Source organism: Nycticebus coucang, chromosome 8 (assembly GCF_027406575.1).
Source record: "Nycticebus coucang isolate mNycCou1 chromosome 8, mNycCou1.pri, whole genome shotgun sequence".
Taxonomy (NCBI): Eukaryota; Metazoa; Chordata; class Mammalia; order Primates; family Lorisidae; genus Nycticebus; species Nycticebus coucang.
Genome location: NC_069787.1, coordinates 46,678,520 through 46,684,519, shown reverse-complemented (window position 1 = coordinate 46,684,519; position 6,000 = coordinate 46,678,520).

The following is a 6,000-nucleotide window of genomic DNA, read 5'->3' as shown; positions in this document are numbered from 1 at the left end:
TCCTCTTGACTAAGCCTCATGAGTAGCTGGGATTATAGGTGTGTGCCACCACACCCAGCAAGTTTTTCTATTTTTAGTAGGGAAGGTGTATCACTCTTGCTCAGACTGGTTTCAAATTCCTGAGCTCAAGCAATCCACTGCCTCGGCCTCCCAGAGTGCTAGGATTACAGATGTGAGCCACTGGGCCTGGTCAATACATCACAATCTTACAGAGATCATTGGTGAATTTTAGCTCAAGAACCTCTTAAATGAATCTACAACTCAGTGAAAGAAATATTCATATAAGTAATTATTTTTTCTGTAAGTCCTCAATGGTTAATATTAAATATGGCATTCTTCCCACATCCCTGTGATGATGTTCTGACCACTTAAGAAAATTCTTAAAGTATCATGGACATTTTTGAGTACCTATTCCTGGCCAATCTTTGAACTAAATGCTTTATGTACATCTTCTCTAATCTTGTAAAAAATCCTTTACAAAATCCTTTTAAAAGATGTGGAAACTGAGGTCTAGAGAATTTACAGAAGCCACTGAAATACTTAAAGATTTAAACTCTGAACTATAGAACTCCTAAATCTGTGCTCCTAATCATCTTTACTCCCTATTGTCAGTTTCGAAAATCCTTGTAATGGTATTTAATCTGGAGAGAAGTTCTGATTTCTTATAAAGCTGTAAGAGATTCTCAAGTATGATAAATAAAACTTTAATCATGGAAAAAGTACTCTTTTAATTTAACAAGTATTAAAAAAAAACAAGAAGTTAAGATAGAAAATAAAGGCAGAAAAGAGCTACATTATAAAATAAAGGTGGTCTGGAAAGACCCCTTTATGTTAATGATTACATTTTTCACCAGAACCACCTTCATAAGAAGCACTATGCTTTTCCCCCTCTCCTGACCCTCTCTCCCCACATGTAATCTGAATAAAAAGCATATATTACACATTCAGTGAACAACTTTGAATTAAGTTAGAAGTATTAAGCACTTTTTAAGTAACCAAACTATACTACAATCTACCTAAATCTAGAACTTAAAAACCATAAAAACATACAGAAGTTTTAAGAATACTCAAGATAAAATGTACAATAATTGAATGTTTTGGTATTTTGTCCTGAGATGGGAAAGTACATCAAGAAAGGAAAAAACAAGTCTTCATCAAGAAGCAAAGGATACAAGAAAAAATGGCATACCATTGGCCTGTTAAGCCAAATTATCTTTCATTTCCAGCAATAATATAAGTCAAAATTATGATTAAGCAGAGGTATGCTTTCTCCAAATAGTATGCCCTTTTGAACAGATCTAGCTTCCAGTAACTGCTTGCTATAATCCAATTCCTTGAATTCATCATGAAACATACTCTAATCTTGAATTTGTCATGTAATAAAATATGTAATAAAATATCACTAAGTAATATATTAATTTATCCTTAAAGTTTCAAGGTATTGTGTTTAGCTTCTTTTCCCTAATCCAATCTACTAATAAAATGTATTTATATGTCTAGGATCTTAGTAAACTCAGATTACATTAACTTGTCTTTTCTTTTTTCCAAACTCTCTGGTATTTTCTTGGTTAACATTCAAGCATAATAAGCATACCCTGGATCTTTGTACCCTCCATGAATCCCCACCCCCACCCCACCCCCAAAAAATGGCTTGGCGCCTATAGCTCAAGCAGCTACAGCACCAGCCACATACACCAAAGGTGGTGGGTTCGAGCCCAGACCGGGCCTGCCAAACAGTGACAACTGCAACCAAAAAATAGCCGGGCATTGTGGCGGGTACCTGTAGTCCCAGCTACTTGGGAGACTGAGGCAAGAGAATCACTTTAAGCCCAAGAGTTGGAAGTTGCTGTGAGCTGTGATGCCACCATACTCTACCACGAGTAGAGAGACACGTCTCAAAAAAAAAAAAAATAATAATAATAATAATTCAGGTGAAAGTTCCCTCTCCTCTTAGGTATTAGTTAAAAAGCAAGAGCTCTGGAAGTGTACTGTTGAATTTTAAATTCTGATTCCACCATTCATTAGCATTGTGAGCTTCCTCAAATTACTTAACCTGTCTGCCTCAGTTTTCATCTGTTAAAGAGAATAACAAATAGGGCCTACATCATAGGATATTTTAAGAACTCAGCCAAGATACGGAAAGCACTAAGTGTGTATGGCCCAAAATAAACACAAGATAAACATAAGCTATTAACATATTATTGTCCTATGATGACGTATTAAACTATGAACACATGGAATTACAAATGTATCCTTATAATATTCCCTATGAGTAATATTTTCCCACAAGATTCAGAATATACTTCCTTATAAATTTCATTATTCAAAATATCCATTTTGAGTCCCAGTACCGTTTGGTATAGTTCAGTAGACAGCTACCATTAATCAACCACATTACAATAACTGATACTGATAGAGGGCAGGTGCACCCCAGCGTGGTCAGTGCCAGCCATCCAGGAGGACCTGTCGTGCCTTCTGTATTTCTGCCTGGCAGTGTTGGCACAGTGGACCAGGGCAGGCAGAGCTGGAGAACCAAGTGCAGTGGAGACAGCGAGCGTGGCAGAAGGCCACTGGTCCCTATTTAGAGGGATAGCAGTGCACAGCCCCAACAAAGTTGCTGGAGATTCACTGAGGGTACAAAGATCCAGGTTACACTTATTACACCCGAAAGTTAACAAAGGAAATACCAGACAGTTTGCTGCCAACCCCAGAACCACTCTTGGACGTAGAGAGCCCTCCTATGGCTGCTTATAAGCCAATCATAGTCCCAAGGATGATACAGGGTTCCCCCATTCAAGGGGACCCCTCATTTCCTTGGCCTGGTTAATTTCATGTAAGTTTCTTAGGCCAGGACAATTTCATGAATTGAAATTATCTATTCATTAAAGTGCTCATTCACCTTGCTCCTGACAGGAAGGGACTGTATCTGTTCATTGATACACTCATTCATTTTACCCCAGGAGGAAGGGACTGTATCCATTCATTTGTTACCAAGTCCTAGCCAGACATAACTACAAGGGACCCATGCCACTATATATACCTCTAGACAAAGAATCCAGGCAGAGGCAGAGGTTTTTTCCCACTTGGGTTTTTCCTTCTGCTAGGAGCTCTGGTGCTTTTTCTCTGTATTCTTTTTCTGTAAAATAAATCCTATCTTACCACTAATCTGTGGTTGTGGATTCATTCTTCGAATCCCCAAGACCAAGACCTACTGAAGAAGAAATTCCAGTATTAATACCATGAAATATAATAATAGCACAGATTATTTTCCCATAGATACTTAAAATAAAATTCATTTTTCTTTTCTGTTTATTCGTACCACCTTGTACAGTAATATCTTCCTTATTTTATCCCTTTTAATATGTTTCAATATTTTATTCACTATTTCTCTTTGTCCATATTATTTGTAAACATTATATTAAAACCAAGGTATTCAGTAATTTCTCCATGAAGCCTCAGCTGTGAGTACCTGTCCATCAAGAAAAATGTCATATATTATTGTCCTATTTCACCATTACTACATTTCCCAAAAACTCTGCTGATCAAAAAACAATCTCTTTTGAAATAGAGAAATTAGGACATTAATGATGCCAAAACTCCATATAAAAGAGTAATGAACATCAGAATAGTATCAATTAATCCCACAGTACCCAGAATGTGTGCAAGGCTCCTGGGAGTGCTGTAGCAAACACACGTGGCACTAAGGGATATTTTAAATGTTTGAGGGAAACACGGCAATACTTGACATCTATTGGACACCGTACAAATCACTACCTGGAGGAATTCTAGAGTTTCAATGTTAGATTATTCTACATTCCTTTAGTGGCATTACAAAGCTTGGATTTTAACAACTGCTGCAATGAAGCAACTAGAGAGCAAAAAGCAATGTGAAATAGGAAATGAGAATATCTAATCTGATTTCAAGGTCTGAGAAGCTGCCTTGTACCTAACAGGTCCACGCATTCTATTAGTAAATAATTATGGCTATTTAAGGATAAAATAATTTTTAATTTTAATTTATGCATATATTTTTAATGATTGCTAAGTTTTTAGGATATAAATATTTAATCGATGGAACTGTTATGTATTTCTCTTTGTATTGGGGCACCATGAAAAGAATTACTAAAATACCAAGGGCATTATGAAGTGAGAGTACTTGGGAATCTCTGAATTAATCTTTATAGAAAACAGATCCATTATTTCAATAACTAAGAAGTATAAAGTGTGAATATGTGAATATTTATTATTTGCAACAGCTATAATAATAGAAGTCTTTCAACTCCCTGGTAGTTCTTAATTGCTATAATTACGTCTCATTCAACGTTAATCTCATTTCTTCCTATATAATCCTCAGCATTTCGATAGGCTCATACCTCCTTCTTCAAGTCTCAGACTGGAAGGGTATAAGAATATAACCACTCAGGTAAGACGGTAAGTCCCATATTCTCAATGTGAAATAGAAGATATTTTGGCATAACTTCTTAAATACTAGGTATTTCCAGGCATAAACATCACCTCCTAGATAAATCAATCATCTTGTTACCATAGTAACAAACAAATTGATAAATTTTCAATATCTGGTACTTTAAATAAAAACTTTTCATTGCCATGTGAACAAAATTAGATCCATAAGAAAAAAATCATTTTGGGCACAATTACAATATAATATTCAGTTACTATCTGTTCACAATGTATTATATATGTATCAAATTGTCTGAAAATTGTAGGTCATTTCTCAGCATATAAAGCTGAATTAACTTCTACTTTCCGCATTAAGGGAATAACAAGTATCAGATTTACACTTCTGCCTTGAACAATATGAAAACTGTACAAAATATTTTCTTTTTTTCTTTTTTTGTACAGACAGAGTCTCACTTTGCCGCCCCGTAGAGTGCCATGACGTCACACGGCTCACAGCAACCTCCAGCTTTTGGGCTTATGCGATTCTCTTGCCTCAGCCTCCCGAGCAGCTGGGACTACAGGCGCCTGCCACACGCCTGGCTATTTTTTGGTTGTAGTTTGGCCAAGGCCAGGTTTGAACCCGCCACCCTCGGTATATGAGGCCGGCGCCCTACTCACTGAGCCACAGGCGCCACCCTGTACAAGTATTTTCAAACGTTGTACAACATATTGCAAAGGACTATAATGATCTTTGAAGAAAAGTGATTAATGGGGTAACCTATTTTGCTGTGTATAATATGCACCTGTGTTTCTGGTCAAAACTTTCGGGCAAAAATATTTTGTTTCAATTTTTTAAAAGAGGACAGAAGTTGCTGTGCAGTGGTGCCTCCTCTCTCTAGGAGGCTCAAGGTGTGGAGCCAGCCACTGCAGAGAAGACAGGAGCAAGCCAGCAGGTAAGAGCGGTCCAGATGACCTAAGCACCCAACCTCCCCCAGCTGTCCCCTTCTGGTCTACCCTTGTCCCCACATCCACTCATTTCCTATTCCCACCCATGTCCATCAGTGGGAATGTGGCCATGGCCACTCCTCTAAGAACCCCAGTGGGTGTATTTCCTAGGAAGCTGGCAAGAAGGGCCCTTGACTACCTTGGACTCCTGATGGTAGATTTCTTCCCGTTCTGGCTGCCTCATCCATCCTGCAGCTAGTCCCATTTTTAGGCCCCTGGCGCACTGCACTGAGGAGGAAGCCTTCCCAGATGATATCTCAGTGTAGTACTCTGCATTTGCATTTCTCTTTAGATCTCTATACCAAGATCTCCTTGAGTCATCCAGACCTTAGACACTCAGTAATGACAGAATGAATGACACCAGCCTTTCCCAAACTTGCAAATCCTACAAATCACCCAGGAAACCAGTTAAAATGAGACTCCTGAACCATACCCAAATATCAGCTCTCCAGGAGAAAGACCTAGGTATCTGTTCCATTAACAAGCATTCTAGATAGTTCTTCCTATTGGCAAATCTGGCAAATTATACCAACTCAACACCTTGGGTGTTCAGACAACTCATTGGCTCAAAATTATAATCTATGGATGCAAGAA